Source organism: Callospermophilus lateralis, chromosome 7 (genome assembly GCF_048772815.1).
Source record: "Callospermophilus lateralis isolate mCalLat2 chromosome 7, mCalLat2.hap1, whole genome shotgun sequence".
NCBI classification, from domain to species: domain Eukaryota; kingdom Metazoa; phylum Chordata; class Mammalia; order Rodentia; family Sciuridae; genus Callospermophilus; species Callospermophilus lateralis.
In genome coordinates this window covers 118657501-118676790 of record NC_135311.1, presented here as the reverse complement: position 1 = coordinate 118676790, position 19290 = coordinate 118657501, and the positions used below count along the sequence as shown (strand labels likewise).

At 34.5% G+C, this 19290-nt stretch overlaps 1 protein-coding gene across 5 annotated transcripts in view; it reads left to right on the top strand.

The window, feature by feature from the left end:
* The window catches only part of Zmym4 (zinc finger MYM-type containing 4), a 144332-nt gene that overhangs the window by 25564 nt on the left and 99478 nt on the right, over positions 1 to 19290 (top strand). The window lies entirely within an intron of this gene.

The following is a 19290-nucleotide window of genomic DNA, read 5'->3' as shown; positions in this document are numbered from 1 at the left end:
AGCATCATAAATTGAAATAGAAAAACTGGGAAAAGAATACACATTGTAATGGAGAAAGTAAGGAAGCTATTATTTCCTTACTTTAGATCACTGTATTGATCTAAAAATTCCTGGTGATTACCTCACAATTACAGTAGTCTTGATCAAGGTTTCTAACTTTAGCACTATTGACATTTTGGATGAGGTAATTGTTGTGGGGGATTATTCTATGTATTCTGGCATATTTAACAGTGTACTTGCCCTTTGTCAACTAAGATGTTAGTAACATTGTCCCCCAGATAGTGGCAACTAAAAATATCTCTGAACATTACTAAATATCCTTTGAAGGGGCAAAATTGCTCCTGGTTGAATTCTCCTGGTCAACATCTTTTTATTGTGTACCTGAAAGACTTCCAAATTGTTCTGTTCTGTATAGCTGCTTCTTATATCATTGTCTTACATAAATTCGAATAATACAGTTAATTGATTGATTTGTCAGTTTTCTTACTACTTGCCTTTTAAAGATCACAACATTTTATTTAGTCATAATGTCTGCTGATGCCTAGTGTATTTCTTTTCAGGACATTTTTATGCATATGTATATTTTATTCTATTTTTATGATTTTTGGTACTGCAGATTGAATCCAGTGCCTCATACATGCTAGGCAAGTGCTCTACCACTGAGCCACAACCCCATTCCTGTCTTCTACATTTTTAATCTTAATTTGCATCCTAAGCATGTTCTTCTTATTGAAACCATAAATTTTTTTACAACAAATGAATATATTATATAAATCACATATGTTGAAAACAAAGATGATAAATATTCAAAGCTCATCAACTGCTCCTTGTTACTAAATTTTGCAATTGTCTGTGGTCTCCAGGTTCCTTTTGAATCTGAAATGGTGGAAGTGGAATGTTATGTTGTTACATCTCTTCCCAACTCCACATTCAGTGACACCACACTGGTTGTTCAGTATTGGTCATGGTGAGGGTATTTACAACACTGAAGTCTGCATATGCTACAAACTAGGGCTTCCCTCACAGATCTAGTTGTTAAAACATTTCCTGCCATGTCTATTCCTTGTATTTGCAACGACAAGAATAGGCCTCCTCTAACTGCTGTGTAATGCTGTGTGTGAAACCATAATTTTAATAGCTGCTTAATAGTTTATGGAGTGGATATAATAATAATAGGAACACTCTTTGATTCTTAGGTTATTTAAAAAAAAATTTTTTTTCCTGTTAAGACTGGAGTTAACCTGCCAACTGGCAGACCCAGGCCTAGGACTGCCCCGGCTGACCTCCACAGGAGCTAAGGCCAAGGTTAGGCCCAGGACTGCCCCACCACCATCAGACCCACGCCAGAGTCCAGGCTCAGGCCTAGGACTGCCCTGGCTGACCTTCATAGGAGCCAAGGCCAAGGTTAGGACCAGGACTGCCCTGCCAACCTGCAGACCCACTTGGAGCCCACGCCTCATCCCTGTTGGAGCCTAGGCCAAGGTTAGGCTCAGGACTGCCCCGCCACACGCTAGATCCGAGGTCTAGCCCACCTCCATCTTGGGACACTGAAACCATCACTATAGCCCTCCCCATGCAGTAGCCTCCACCATGGGACAATAGATAGGGCCTGGAGGCAGCTGCATCTCCGAACAGGCAACCCACACTTTCAGCCCCATCTCTGCAAGTGGTTGCAGCCATCTTGGGACACCTTGATATTACCTCCGCTTGGGACATCTTGAGTTACCTCCGCTATTGCCAACACCATCTTTAGCTGAGTAGCATTTATTGTGGGACACTAGCCAGGGACTAGAAGTCCAACACCAAGGTGTTGTACAGGTAATCTGCAGGGACACTATACTGTTGTAGGGTAGAAACTGTAATACTTCAGACACGCACTGCCTGAAAGGGATACACATAGAAAACATGAAAAAACACGGGAGGAAAGTGACCCAAACAAACCAAGATGCTACAATACTGAAATCCATGGACAGCAGAGTTGATGAAATGTCAGAGAAGGAGTTCAGAATGTACATAATTAAAATGATCTACAAATTAATGACTGAATGATCTAAGTGAGCTAATGCAGGCAAAAATTAATAACTTCAACAAAGAGATAATAGAGCAAATACAGACAACCATTGATCATACCAACAAAAAGATAAGGCAGCAAATACAGGTAGCAAAAGATCACTTCAAGAAAGATTCAAAAAACAACAACAACAACAACAACAACAACAAAACACCCCAGAAATCCTTGAAATAGAGGAAACAAACAAAATAAAAAACAATAGAAAGCATCACTAACAGACTAGATCATGTTGAAGATAGATCATTAGATAATGAAGACAAAATATGCAATCTTGAAAATAAAGTTGACCACACAGTGAAGATGGTAAGAAACCATGAACAGAACATCCAAGAATTATGGGATAGCATCAACAGACCAAATCTAACATTTAATGGGGTAGAGGAAGGCACAGAGATTCAAACCAAAGGAATGCACAGTCTCAATCTCTTCAATGAAATAATATCAGAAAATTTCCCAAACATGAAGAACAAATTGGAAAATCAAATATAAGAGGCTTACAGGATACCAAATGTACAAAATTACAACAGATCTATACCAAGGCAGTGTACAGAATAAGGATAGAATTTTAAAGGCTGCAAGAGAAAAGAATCAGATAACATATAGGGGGAGACCAGTTTGTATCTTAGTAGATTTTTCAACCCAGACCCCCCTCAAAGCCAGGAGATCCTGGAACAGCATATACCAATCTCTGACAGAAAATGGATGCCAACCAAGAATTTTTTTTTTTTTCAGTTTTCAGTGGACACAACATCTTTATTTTTTAATTTTATGTGGTGCTGAGGATCGAACCCAGTGCCCCGCGCATGCCAGGTGAGTGCATTACCGCTTGAGCCACATCTCCAGCCCACCAAGAATCTTATATGAGAAAAATTAAGCTTCAGATTTGATCACGAAATAAAAACCTTTCATGATAAACAAAAGTTAAAAAAGAATTTACTCTGAACTACAGAACATTCTCAGCAAAATATTCCAGGAAGAGAAAATGAAAAACAACAATGAAAATCAGCAAAGTGAGGAACTACACTAAAGGAAAGGCCAATCAAAGGAGAAACCAAGTCAAGTTAAAAACCAAAATGTCTGGGAATACAAGTCATATTTCAGTAATAACCCGAATGTGAATGGCCTAAACTCATCAATTAAAAGACATAGATTGAGGGACTGAGGTTGTACCTCTCTGGTGGAGCTCCTGCCTCGTGCATGTAAGGCACTGGGTTCGATCCTCAGCACCACATAAAAAATAAAATAAAGGCTAAAAACAAAAAAATAAAGACATAGATTGATAAACCATTAAAAAACAAACAAAAAAGTGTCCCAACAATTTGCTGCCTTCAAGAGACTCATCTCACAGGAAGAGACATCCACTCACATTGACCATGTAAATAAGCTGAGGTTTCCATCCTTACATCAGATAAAGTGGACTTCAAACCAAAGCTAGTGAAGATGGATAAGAAGGACATTTCATATTGCTTAAGGGATTCATGCATCAATAAGACATAACAATCAAAAATATGTATGCCCCAAACAATGGTGCATCTATGTAAATCAAACAAACCCTTTTCAACTACAAGAACCAAATAGACTACAACACAGTAATACTGCGTGACTGTAGCACACCTTTCTCACCACTGGATAGATCTGCCAAACAAAAACTAAACAAAGAAACTATAGAACTAGATAATACAATTAATAAGTTAGACTTAACAGACATATATAGAAAGTTCCATCCAGCAACCAGCGAATACACTTTCTTCTCAGCAGCACATGGATCCTTCTCCATTTAGACTATATGTTATACCACAAAGCAAGTCTTAGCAAATACAAAAAAAATAGAGATATTACCCTGCATTCTATCTGACCATAATGGAATGATATTAGAACTCGGTGATAAAATAAAAAATAGAAGCTACTCCAACACCTGGAGACGAAACAATACGCTATTGAACGATGCATGGATAATAGAAGACATCAGGGAGAACATAAAAAACTCTTGGAGGTAAATGAGAATTCTGATACAACTTTCCAAAACCTATGGGACACTATGAGGGCAGTGCTAAAAGGAAAGTTCATTGCATGGAATTCATTCATTTAAAGAAGAAAAAAAATCAACAAATGTCCTGACATAGCTCAAAGCCCTAGAAAAAGAGGAACAAACCAATACCAAAAGTAGTAGAAGACAGGATATAATTAAAATCAGGGCAGAAATCAATGAAATTGAAATGAAAAAAACAATTCAAAAAATTGACAAAACAAAGGCTGGTTCTTTGAAAAATAAATAAAATTGACAAACCCTTAGCGAGCCTAATGAAAAGGAGAGAGAAAACTCAAATTACTAAAAATCCATGATGAAAAAGGAAGTATCATGACAGACACTGTTGAAATACAGAAGACAATTATAAACTATTGTGAAAATTTATATGCCAATAAAATAGAAAATCTCAAAGACACTGACAAATTTCTAGAGGCATATGATCAACCCAGACTGCGTCAAGAAGACATACACAATTTAAACAGATCAATTTCAAGCAAGGAAATAGAAGGTGCCATCAAAAGCCTACCAACAAAGAAAACCTGGGACCCAACAGATTGACAGCTAAGTTCTACAAGACCTATAAAGAAGAAGAAATACTAATACTCCTCAAATTATTCCATGAAATAGAAAAGGAGGGAACCCTTCCAAACTCAATTCTATGAAACTAGTATCATCCTCATATTAAAATCAGGTAGAGACACATTAAGGAAAGAAAATTTTAGGCCAGTATCCCTGATGAACATTGGTGCAAAAATTCTCAATAAAATCCTGGAAAATTGCATAAAAGACATTTAAAAAATAGTGCACCATGATCAACTGGGGTTTGTTCCAGGGGATGCAAGTTTGATTCAACATAAAAATATCAATAAATATCATTCATCTCATCAACAGACTTAAAAACAAGAATCATGATTATATCAATTGATGCAGAGAATGTATTTGGCAAAATACAGCATACCTTCATGTTCAAAACACTAGAAAACTAGGGATAGTAGGAACATACCTCAACATTGTTAAAGCTATATATGCTAAACCCAAGGCCAACATCATTCTAAATGGAGAAAAATTGAAAGCAGTCTTTCTAAAAACTGGAACAAGACAGGGATACCCTCTTTCACTACTTCTGTTCATCATAGTCCTTGAAACTCTAACCAGAGCAATTAGATAGACAAAAGAAATTAAAGGGATAGGAATAGGAAAAGAACTCAAACTCATTATTTGCTGAAAGCAAGATTATAAGAGTATCCAAAAACTTCATCAGAAAACTTCTAGAATTAATTAATGAATTCAGCAAGGTAGCAGGATATAAAATCAATATCCTTAAATCAAATGCATTTCTATGCATCAGTGATGAATCCTCTGAAAGAGAAATTAGGAAAACTACCTCCAAAAGAAAATATGTGGCAATCAACAAAAGAGGTGAAAGACTTCTAGAATGAAAACTACAGAGCACTAAAGAAAGAAATTGAAGAAGACCTTAGAAGGTGGAAAGATCTCCCATGCTCTTGGATAGGCAAAATTAATATTGTCAAGATGGCCATGCTACCCAAAGCACTATACAGATTCAATGCGATTCCAATTAAAATCCCAATGTCAATCCTTATAGAAATAGAAAAAGCAATCGTGAAATTAATTTGGAAAAATAAGAGACCCAGAATAGCTAAAGTAATCTTTAGCAAGAAGAGTGAAGCAGGAGGCATCACAATACTAGACATGAATCTATACTACAAAGTTATAGTAACAAAAATGGCATGGTATTGGCACCAAAATGGACATGTAGACCAGTGGTACAGAATAGAAGAGACAGACACAAACCCACATAAATACAGTATGTCGTACTAGACAAAGGAGCCAAAAACATTCATTGGAGAAAAGAGTCTTTTCAACAAATGCTGGGAGAAATGGAAATCCATATGCTGCAAAATGAAACTAAATCCCTATCTCACAGCAACTCAGAGTGGATCAAGGACCTAGAAATTAGACCACAGACCCTGTGCCTAATAGAGGAAAAGTAGGCCCAAATCTTCATCACATCAGATTAGGCCCCGACTTTCTTAACAAGACTCCTAAAGCACAAGAAATAAAATCAAGAATCAGTAAATGGGATGGATTCAAACTAAAAAGCTTTTCTCAGCAAAAGAAACAATCAGTGAAGTGAAGAGAGAGCCTACATATCGGGAGCAAATTTTTACATACACCCAACAGATAGAGCATTAATCTCTATGACACATAAAGAACTCAAAAAACTTAACACCAACCAAACAACCCCATCAATAAATGGGCTAAGGAGCTGAACAGACACTTCATAGAAGAGGATATACAATCAGTCAACAAATATATGAAAACATATTTAACATCTGTAGTAATTAGAGAAATGCAAATCAAAACTAAGATTTCATATCCTGCCAGTCAGAATGGCAGTTATCAAGAGTAAAAACAATAATAAATGTTGGTGAATCTGTGGGGGAAAAGGCACACTCATACATTGCTGGTGGGATTGCAAATTGGTGCAACCACTTTGAAAAGCAGTATGGAGATTCCTTGGAAAACTGAGAATGGAACCACATTTTGACCCAGCTATCCCACTCCACAGTCTATACCCAAAGGACTTGAAATCAGCATTCTGTAGTAAGGCAGCCACATCAATGTTTATAGTAGCTTAATATACAATATCAAAACTGTGGAAGCAATCTAGATGTCCTTTAATAGATAATGGATAAAGAAACTGTGGTATATACACAATGGAATTTTACTCAGCATTAAAAGAGAATAAAATTATGGCATTTGCAGGTAAATGGGTGGAGTTGGAGAATATCATGCTAACTGAATTAAGCCAAGCCCCCAAAACCAAAAGCCGAATTTTGTTTTATCTGATAAGTGGTTGCTGATCCATAATGGGGGAGGTGGGGCATAGGAAAAATTTAAGAACTTTGGGCACAGGGAAGGGGGAGGAGAAGATGATGCAGGTTTGGTTCAACCAGCCCTTACATTTGCAATTTTATGAAAATAACTCATAAAATTTACAATTTTCAACATAACTTTAGAGTTATGGAGCTGGGACATCTAACCTAAACAATTCTTCCCCTATAAAAGTTCAGGAAAATTGATTTTGCATGAGGAGAAAATAAAATAAAAATTGAATTCCAAACAGCTATTTTAGGGAAAAAAGAGTAAGAAACAGAACAGTATATCTACAGAGAACTAAACATAAACTGCTATTCTAGAGGGTCACTTGGTCTAGGCATAAAGTCCTTTTCTTACTTGAGTTGTTGTTTCTTCTTTTCCCCCTACCCCCCAAATCATTGTTGTGGAAACTTCAGGCACTCGTTTTGACCTTATAAAAAATTGGTCTCTTCATCAGTATACCCAGAGGATTTTTTTCATTTTCTTTTAAGTCTAATAATTACATCTTGATGTAGATTATTTTGAGTTGGATTTATCAGTTATGTAGTTCCGTTCAAGTTTTTTTTTCAAATTTTCAGAAAATGTAGCCATCGTCTTATGATAAATTCCAAAACCTATTCAAGACTGGGCCTATGTGGTTCTGATTATCTTGATGATTATTATTAGTTTTATCTTGCATTTCTTATGCCTATACCCCATTTTGTCTAATTGTTGTGGACTTCTTTCAGTTTTTGTTTCCATCCTTTGTTAACTTTTATACAGCAAATATTTTTACATCCTTCTGGTCTAAGAGATGTCTTTAATTTCCAACTAAGTTAAGTCTTTGCTTATTCAATAACATAGCATTTTGTTTTTTTCCATGCTAGCATTCATGCAACTTTGTAATTCTTTAATATCCATATTCCCTGCTAGCCTATCAAAAAAGTATAGGGGTTTTGTTTCATTTTCTGATGTTTTAACATAATGACTGGAACAGTTTGTGCCTAATATGTAGCAGGCAATTATTCAATAAATATCTGCCTGATTGAAGCAGGCATGTTAACCACATTTATCCTTGGGTAATTTATTTTTCCTTATCTCTAAGATGAGAGATCTGTGGTAGCATTAATTATCTTTAGAATCTATTTATCTTTCATAGTATGTAATGAGAGTGATAGAGACTAACTGAATTTGAGTATAAAAATGCACATCATAAAGTAGGTTATAAAACACTGTACATTTGGGTCATTAAAAACATGATAGATATATATTTACTTAGTGTTAACACAGTTCAGAAATCCTTCAGGGTGTGAATACAGTGGGAAAATCTTCACAACTTGGTAAAAATGACACCAGATGGGTATGGATTGCTTAAAGAAACTGAATTTATTCATTTGTTAAATGCTCTCTTTCTGTGTGTCTACAATTTCATGTGGTATTAAATTTTAAGGCAGGTATAGAGCAGCTTCTGTATGCAATGCAGTGGCATATACAAATATATTGTATATACAAACTACCTGTCACATCTTACGTTCTCAAGAGTCCAATAAAGAAGGATTTTCAGAGTTTTAGATTCTATATCTAAAAATTGGTGATTAAGCTAATCTTTATCCTGGTTGCCTGGACTTGTCTGCTTGATATTCTGCTTAAGGATGTAGACTCATAATGAATTTTTGTGGTAAGAATGAATGATAAAGGTAGTTGCTCTTGGAATATTCATGCAAAACATTAAAACCAAATTAATGTCATAGTAGATTGAAGGATTAGAGCAGGCATCCTTGTTTGAGAAAGGAAGAATGACAGAAACAGAAGATAATGGTGTGTTAGAGTCGTAAGTGAATTTGAAGAAACGGTGGATGGGTTTCAAATAGATTCTCAAGTATAGATGTAACTTTCTGACAAAATAATGGATTCCACACTCACTGAATCAGAGAACTGAAAGAAACAAGGTGACCTCATTGTATATATTTTATGTCATCAATGTCTTTGGTTATCTCTCTCTTTCTCTCTCTCTCTCTCTCTCTCTCTCTCTCTTGTATTGGGGATTGAACTCAGGGGCACTTGACCACTGAGCCACATCCCTAGCCCTATTTTGTTTTTTTATTTAGAGATAGTCTCACTGAATTACTTAGCACCTTGCTTTTGCTTAGGCTGGCTTTGAACTCTCGCGATCTTCCTGCCTCAGCTTCCAGAACCATTGGGATTACAGGTATGCACCATCTTGCTTGTCTGGTTATATATCTTACAAGCTTGGAGATCTGTATGAAAATTGGTATTTTAGTAAGCTTTATTCTTTCTAAATTTAGCTTTTTTCATTGATATACAGAAGGATTCCATTTTCCTTAAATTATAATAACTTTATATTTGCATTACTCATTCAACAAACATTTATTTTTTAAGTTATGCTAGGTATTGTCTTAGGTTTATCTTGTAATTAGTTTACCTTAGGAAATTGTGCAATAAAAATTTTATTAGCTGGAATAATTTAGTCTAATAGTTGGCTTTGTAATGATCACTTATATCTGTATAATGATTATATGTGTTCTTTTTTAAAAGTATTTTTTTAAAAACTATTATTTAGTTGTTTATAGACCTATATTTATTTATTTATTTGTATGTGGCACTGAGAATTGAACCCAGTGCCTCACACATGCTAGGTAAGCACTCTACTGCTGAGCTACAACTCCAGTCCCTGATTACATGAGTTCTCATGGGGAGTTACACATACTTTGTAGGTTATATTGGCTCATTTGATTCTTCTAAAGCCTTATAATTGGGTTGGGGTTGTAGCACTGGGTTCCATCTTCAGCCCACATATAAACAACAAGTAAATAAATAAAGATCCTTTGACAACTTAAGAAGAAAAAAAAAAAGCAGCCCCTTATGGTTGGTTGGTTTGTTAGTATATTTTGGGTTGTTGGGGGGCAGATGCCAGCTATATACCGCTTTATCATTTGAGATCTCAAAACAACATATTGCTTGGATTTACTCATTTTCCATGTAATTCTGTGAGAGAACTGTATTTGAGTGGCATCTTCTAAATAAACTTAAGTATTTTGCAGATACTTTGAATATTCTATTCTACTTTATTTTTATTATAAAGTCAGCATTATTGTAAATGGTTAGAAAGATTACAAAATGCATAGAGTATACCTGCTCATACATTTATTTATAATTATGCATAAATTTATCTTTTTTTTTTTTTTTTAATCAATCTTTCTCTTTTTTTTGGAGTTGAACCCAGGGCCTCACACATGTTAGACAAGGGCTCTGCTACTGTTATATCATCAGCAGGGTTTTTTTTTGTTTTTTTTTTTAATATTTATTTTTTAGTTGTAGTTGGACGTAATACCTTTATTTTATTTATTTTTATGTGGTGCTGAGGATCAAACCCAGGGCCTTGCACGTGCCAAGCAAGCGCTCTACCGCTGAGCCACAACCGCAGACCCCCCCAGTAGCGTTTTTTAAATGTGATTTTGAGACAGGGTGTTACTAAATTGTTCAGCTGGCTTTGAACTTGCAGTGCACCTTCCTCAGCCTCCCGGGTTGCTGAGATTATAGATGTATGCCATCATGCCTGGCTCATTCATTAAGTTAATTATTAACCTAGTACTTGGGATCGAACCCAGGGCTTCACATATGCTAGGCAGGTGCTTTCCCACTGAGCTATATTCCCAACCTATATTATTTAAATTAATGCATATTAAATTTTTTTTATATTTGCTGTATAGTTGTATGAATTATAAATAATAATTTGGTGCTAGGGATTGAAACCAGGGCCTTGCACATGCTAATAAGCACATTCTAATAAAAACACTATAGCCCCTGTATGAATTTTAAATACAGGTATATAGATTCTTCTGAATGTCATCGTAAACACCGTTGGGCTGGGGTTGAGGTTCAGCAGTAGAGCACGCACCTAGCTTGTGCGAGGTCCTGGGTTTGATCCTCAGCATCACATAAAAATTAGTAAATAAAATAAAGATATTGTGACCAACTACAACTAAAAATAAATATTTAAAAAAAAAATCACCTGTTTAATCACCCGAAAAAGCTCCATCATGCTAACATTCATACTCATATGTTCCATTCCGTCTTAAACCACTGGTAAACCATTGTAGTATTCTGTTATTATATTTTTTGTTTTTAAGAATGTCAAATAGTGTGTAACATTTTGCAGCTTACTTCTCAGAAGTAATATTATATGTCTTCAAATAAAATTTAGTGAATTTGGAGGGTTGTTTTACTCTTCCCTTTAATGTCATATTACATACACAAATATTGAAAAACCATTATATGTTATTTTTATATTCAATTGTTATTAGATAAAGAACTCAAGAATAGTCTATATTTATAGTTATATTTATTTAGATAGTTACCACTTCTGTTGCTTTTTCTTCATTCTTGTGACCTAAATTTTCTTCTGACATCATTTTACTTTTTTATTAATGTCTTACTTAGCTGTTCTTTTAGAGCATATCTGCTGACAACAAATACTTGCAATTTATGGGGTTAGGGTTGTAGCACAGTGGTAAAGCGCTTGTCTTGCACATGTGAGGCACTGGGTTTGATCCTCAGCACCACATAAAAATAAATAAATACAGATATTGTGTCCATAAAAAAATTAAAAATACTTGCAGTTTAACTTCATCAGAGAATATATATACATCAAACTTACTCCTAAAGGTTATTTTCATTGCATGTAGATTTATTAGTTGACACTTCTTTTCTTGAAGCACTTTAAATATGTTTTTCTGCTTTCTTTTGGCATCCAAGGCTTCTGATGAAATATCCATAGTAATATTAAGTAATATATTATTTTTCTCTGTTAGTAAAGTCTTTTCTTTTTTTAATCTTTAGGTTTCAACAGTTTGATTATAAGCTTGTTATAAGTGTTATCCTTTGATACCTTACTCTTTTGTAAAATATATAGCAGGAAATTTGCCCATTGCTGTTATTTTTAAAAAATATTTTTCTATTATACATGAACACAATATCTTTGTTTATTTGTTTTTATGTGGTGCTGAGGATTGAGCCCCATGCCCCACGTGTGAGAGGTAAGCGCTCTGCCACTGAGCCCCAGCCCCAACCCCAGCACCCCCAATGCTGTTTTTTAGTGTATAGTTCAGTAGTATTTAGTACATTTACACTGTTGTATCATCATTACCATTATTCTTCTCCAGAACTTTTTACCTTATTCTTTTTAAAGTCTATACTATAGAATTCTATAGTATAATATGTATTAACAAATTGTTTTGATATTTATCTGGCAAAGGTACTTCCACTAATTTTTTATGTTTATAAATAATGTGGAAATACAAGTATTTTTGAAGGTAAGCTTTCGTTTGTCATTTTTATTTACAGTGATAGTTTTAGAGGTTAGGATATTTGTAAAGAATGTGAGTGTTCTGGTGAAAATTAACTCTTTTTTCTATTATTACTATTGCTATTTCTTTTTTTCAATATTTGTGTTAAAGTGGCCTTATGCAGTAATCTGAACTACTTGGGAGGCTGAGGCAGAGGATTATAAGTTCAAGGCCTTGGCACCTTATCTCAAAATAAAAAAAAGTCTTGGGATGTAGTTCAGTGGTAGCACACTTCTGGTTTCAATCCTGGTATCACTGCCTCCCCCCCGCGCCACCACCACCACCATTGGATTGAAGTATACTGTGTATCTTAAATATGTATATCATATGATACCAGGGCTTAAATTTTTATTTTATGTGTAGCAAAGTGATTTATAATTATTTACAATTTTGAATATTGCAAAAGTATAATAGATGTTGCCAATTCCTGTATACACATATAATTAATGAATATTCTTGGTTTAAAGTATGTTTCGAATCCCTGTAGGTTTTTTTCTTCTTTTAAATGAATAGTAGTGAGCTGGGGTGAGGTCTTGGGTTTTATCGCCAATGCTGCAAAACAAGGGAGTTCCTAGTCTTTTAAATGTGTTTCCAAAACAGCATGTTTAGGCTTTTCATAAATTAGAGTTTTGAGAAACATGTAATTGAGAATATCTAGTTTCTATAGCTAGGAAAGCAGTATACTTATTAGTGTGAAATATACTGATAACTAAGCCATATAGATGATTGCTTACATTAACTTTAGATGGAAGTATCATGTCTACATTCAGTGAATTGTTTATTCAAAAAGACAACTCATTATCTAAGATGAATGATCCAGAAATGCTGAGTTTTTATATTTCTTAGATATAGTTTTATTGATTTTTATTTATTTTCTTTTTTGGTAACTTTATAAATAAAACACCACACTAGTAATTAAGTGTGAGAAGTAAGAAATATGAAAACGTAGCTAAAAACTATTCTTTTTGCAGGGCGTGGTGGTGCATACCTATATTTTGACTACTCAGGAGGCTGAGGCAAGAGAATTACAAGTTTGAGGCCAGCCTGGGCATTTTAGTGGAACCCTGTCTCAAAGAAATTTAAAAAGGGATGGGCCTATAGCTTAATGGTAGTGTGTCTCTGGGTTCAATCCTCACTATTGCAAACAAAACCAACCAAAAAAGATGATATAGGTAGAGAACAGAAGGACCAAGTACAAAATTCTTAACAGTTTAAAATCTGTTTTATTATTGTTATTTTTTTGAGGTACTGGGAATTGAACCCAGAACCTGGTGAATGGTTCATCAAGCGTTCTACTATTGACCTACAACAGCGAAACTTTGATTTTTATTTGATTTTGAATAGGGTTTTGCTACCTTGCCAAAACTGACCTTGAACTTGCAATCCTTCTGCCTCAGCTACCTGAGTAGTAGGGGTTAGAGGTAGGCCAGCTGTGCCTACCTCTGCCTATATTATTGTGTTTGATATATTAAGTATTGTATAAAGTTGTAATTATATATAATAGTATTATATATAATATATATAAATATAAACACGCACATACATACATATTAATTGTGACTTTGGAAAAACACAACAACTTAGATTGTGGTAATGATGAAAAATGTTAATGGGATATCACTAAAGGAATGAGTATTTTAAAGTTAAAGTTGAACTGACTACTCTTGCTTTTGAGTTACTCTTTAAATAAAAGTCCTTGCCAGGTATGGTTACACTCACCTGTAATCCCAGCTATTCAGGAGGCTGAGACAGTACTTAAGTTTGAGACCAGCCTTGGCAACTTAGAAATACACTGATTCAAAATAAAAAATAAAAAAGGATGAAGATACAGCTCAGTAGTAGAGTACCATGGGTTTCATTCCCAGTACCAAAATAAAATTTATGTATGTATTTTTTCCTGGATCTTTCTGGTTCTGTAATGTTTTTCTCACTTAAGAAATATAAAAATATTTAAGTGCTGTTTTCATATATGTACTTGCATAACATCCATTAACATTCAAAAGTAGGGATTTGCTCAATTTTTATTGATATTTGCTTTTTTCTGTTCCTTTTATGAATTTGTTGACCGAGATACATACTTTTCTTGGCTTTATCACAAATTATTCATTAAGCTTGAGATTCAGCTTTGAAGAAATTGCCTTGTCATAAGGATGAAAATATAAAGGGACAAAATTGCAACCAATTCTTTTCCTTATGATTGTTTACTTTAATGTTTATAGCTGTGTTGAATAAAGTGACTGTCAGTACAGTTTAATGCTACTCATTGCCTATGAGTTCAGTAGTTGTACCCACATTGTACCAATTGTATAAATGTCAACACAGTGAAAAAAATATAAATAATGTCTTACTATTACAGTGAAAATAATTTTGACTTTCTGAAAGGTCATGAAACTCTTTATGGGTCTGAAAATCACTGCTTCATGGGTTCTGTTTTTTCCCAAAAGTTTCTTATATGTCTGCAGATATCTTTAAAATTTTTTTTAAATTTGTTTTAATTAGTTTTATATGACAGTAGAATGCATTTATGCACTTTGATATACATAGAAGGGATATATGTTCATTTTTCTGAGTGTACATGTTGCAGAATGATATTGGTCATGTAGTCACACACACACACATACACACAAAAAGTAATAATGTCTGTTTCATTCTACTATCTTTCCTATCCCCACATCCCTTCCCCTCCCATCACTTCCCTCTACCTAATCTAAGGTGACGCTATTCCTTTCTAGTGTTCCCAGCCTTATTGTGAATTAGCATCCGCATATTAGAGAAAACATTTGGCCTTTGGTTTTGTGGGATTGATTGGCTTATTTCTCTTAGCATGATATTCTCCAGCTCAATTCATTTACTGGCAAATGCCATAATTTCACTCTTCTTTAAAGCTGAGTAATATTCTATTGAGTGTATACAACACATTTTTTTTATCCAATCATCTTTTGAGGGACACCTAGGTTGGTTCCATAGTTTAGCTGTTGTCAGTTGAGCTGCTATAAACATTGACGTGGCTGCATCATAGTATGCTGATTTTAAGTCCTTTGGGTATAAACCAAGGAGTGGGATAGTTGGGTCAAATGGTGGTTCCATTCCCAGTTTTCTGAGGAATCTCCATACTTGTCCGCAGCTATCTTTGCAGGTACAGTGATCTTTTTTTGTCTCTGTCTTCATCAAACTAGATGCTTTGAAAAATCTAAACATCAGTTGTCTCTTCAATTTTTTGTCTAAATATTATTTTAGAGTTTTCTTTGGATTCATTTTTACATTTTGGGAGTTGTGGTAATTTCCTCCTTATTTGAAGTCAGGGATCACTTAATTGGAAGTCAGATAGTCCAAGTGGTTTTTGGTTTTGTCTTAAATAATTGAAGAAACCCTAATGTGTTCTTTTATTTATGTTTTATGATTTATATGTTCATATTTGCAGTAGATTTTTTTAAAGCCCGGAAAATATTTTTCTTGAGGAGTAGCATAGATTTTATCACAAATGTTCTTGATTTTCCAAGCTGTTAAACACTTTTGTGCATTTTTTTTTTATCTAGAAAACTTGGTGAAAAAACATATAGTTTAAAAACTTCCCAACTTGCACAGAATTTTGGGGGACACATTTTCCTCATTTTATTTCAAAGATAGATGTAGCATTCTGCACATGCAGATTAAAAATGACACAGTTTCCAACTATTAAAGATTTTCCTTTCCAAATCTGTGTAGCTTGATTCTCTTTGGCTGCTGTGAAGTTAGTAAATCAATTTAAGATGATAACTTTTCATAATTGAATATTTTTTTAAAAAGCTATTTTCTCAACAGTGACTGGGAAGCTATACTCTTTGTTTGGTGATAGATAAAAAACTTTTTTGTTTTTATTTTAAGTTGTAGATGAACACTGTACCTTTATTTTATTTTATTTATGTGGTGCTGAGGATCAAACCCCTTACCTCACATGTGCTAGGTGAGCACTCTACCACTGAGCCACAACCCCAGTCCCATGGTGATAGATTTTTGACTAGTTTATGTTTATTAGGTTATTAGAACTTCTTAAACATTTTTTCCCCTTAAAATATATAATATAAATATAGCATTCAAATGATATACATTCTATTAATATATAGTAGAATATTTCTAATAGCTGGCTTGTCAATATGTTCTTTGATTTGAAATTAGATCATTTGGTTCATATTACTGAATTATGAATTTCTAAAATCCAACTTAACCTCCTGTGCTTCTATTTGGAACTTTGGTGTTGATTGAACATAGAATTTTTAAAAAACACTACTAAAAAGTATGCTGCCTGCACATGAAATGTGAATTACAATTGATAATCATACCTACAATAAGTAGATAGCCATTCTTGTATGAGGGAGAAACAAAGCTGTTTAATTTTTAGTTCATATCAGATAATTTCACTGAAAATAATAATTGTGTTAAAGTTTATATAAATTCTTATATAAACTTTTGGAATAAATGTGAAAAGAAGATGGATTTCATTCAATTTTAAAAGAAAAGTTAATATGTTAGAAAGTCATTATTGATGGCTGGGGAAATAGCTTAGTTGGTAGAGTGCTTATCTTGCATGCACGAGGCCCTGGATTCAATCCTCAGTACCACCCCCAAAAAAGTCATTATTGACTAAGAAAAGTGCCATCTTGAGAGAGAACATCATGCACTTTTTTTTTTTTTTGTACTGGAGATTGAACCCAGGGCACTTTACAACTGGGCTAACATCCCCAGCCCTTTTTAATTTTTTCATTTTGAGACAGGGTCTTACTAAGTTGCTGAGGCTGGCCTCAAATTTGGTGATCCTCCCATCTCAACAGCTTTCTGGGGTTATAGTTAAGACCATGCCACCATGTCACCATGTCACCATGCCCAGCTAAGACCTAATTATCAGATCCTCAGTTACCATTGTACTATTGAGTTCTTAGTGACTAGCTTGATAGCGAATTGTGAGAGTTTGGAGAGAACTTCTGATTTTATGTAGTCTAACTTCGTTAATATATATAGACTATAAAGAATTTGAGTACCAGAGGAGTCAATTGTCTTATGTTCATATTACTAAGGTTTGTTAGTGAATTAGTGGCAAAGCAGTGACTAGAATGTAATAGTATAGAAAATGACAGTTTTGTTGAGACTATTTATTTATTTGGTGGTGCCAAGGATCAAACCTAGGGCCTTGCACATGCTAGACAAATGTTCTCCCTTTGATCTCCAGCCCCTCTGCTGCATATTTGACAGCAAATATTTTCCTCATATAACTGAAGTTTTTCTTTGTACACTTAATTCTTACAGTTCCAATGTGCTTGGAATTTCAGATGCCACAGTTCAAACACCAGTGCCATAACAATAGAGTTTAGATGTCATTTATTATATAGTAAATTAATTATAATTGTGAAGTGTAAATTTGGATGCTAGCTTTTTAGTCATCAAATTACTATGTAATTAACAAATTTCTGTCACAATTGTTGATCAATCATATCCCTTATTTCAAAGTCTCTTGGGAATGATTATTGTGTATACACAAAGTTTATATACAGATAACAAAGGGTATAGTTGGGTTGAAATGGCCAACAAAGATGAAAATGTGGAAAAGGAATGAAAAGTGATAACAGGAGCTGATAAACTGTATATTAAAAGTTTAAGATGATGAAAGGTACATGAAGAGAGGACAAGCACTAAGCCTACATGTAGCTAGTGTGTGAATAGCTTGAAAAAGTTCAATAAATATAAAAAACAAATAGCTTGAACATCATTTAAATATCTTAGTAAACTCAGACTCCATGTCAGTTTTTCCAGCATTCAGGCCAAAATATATTGAAGTTAGCCACATTGATAGAAACCTATAATTAAAAGCAGATTAAAGAACTTTTTATGTCAGTAAAGGCTTGTTTCATTGTTTCAGAATGTGTATGGATTAATAATAAGCTTTCTGGTGAAATGAAGATGTTAGAGAAGATATAGATGCTGCTGTGAAATGTGTACTCAGATTGCAAGGACTGATGTAAATTGAGTGGTTAGTATCTTTACCTGTTTGATAAAACAGGTTGCTAAAATAGTCTTTTTTTTTTTTGAAGCCATCCTCACTAACTTGTGTAATGAAGAAAACTTGAAATTGCCAAGTGGCCATAAAGAGAATTTACAATAACTTACAGTAAAGGCATATTCAACATAAATGACAGCAAGGATGAAGATGTCCTAGTAGAAGTATACTGGTAACAATTTCAGGGTAAAGGAACTCTTGGAGATGTTCACAAGATTGAAAGGGTAAAGGATAAGAATTCGGCAGCAAACAAACAAACAAACAAAAAACTTAGAAAGGATTATGACAACTTGGCAAAGCATGGAAAAAATGAAAAAGTGCTTGGTGTGTGGTGTGTGTGTGTGTGTGTGTGTGTGTGGTGTTTCTGGTGCTGGGGATGAATCCCAGGGCTTCTTATAATGCTAGGCAAGTGTTGTAGCTCAAAGTAAACACTTTGGGTGGTGCTATTGCTCTGTGGTTGAGCACTTGTTTGCTTGCACACCCAGCACCACTAAAGCAACCCAAACAACAGTAACAACAGCCACTTTTGATTCTTATTGTTTCTTGTGTGTGGGTATGTATGTATTTATTCATTTTGGCACTGGGGATTGAACCCAGAGGTGCTTAACTACTGAGCCACACCCCCAATCCTTTATTATATTTTATTTAGAGACAGGGTCTCATCAAGTTGCTCAGGGCCTCACTAAATTACTGAGGCTGGCTTTGAATTTGTGATCCTCTTGCCTCAGCCTCCTGAGCTGCTGGGATTACAGGCATATGCCACCGTGCCTGGCTAGTGTTTCTTCTATTTTAAGTTGCCAGCTATATAATAACGTATTCTATATCAGTTTTTCGTTTCCCTGTACATTTAAACTGGCAGAGTTTTGAAGTTTTGACAAAAATTCAGAAGATCATGTAACAATTTAAATTTTTC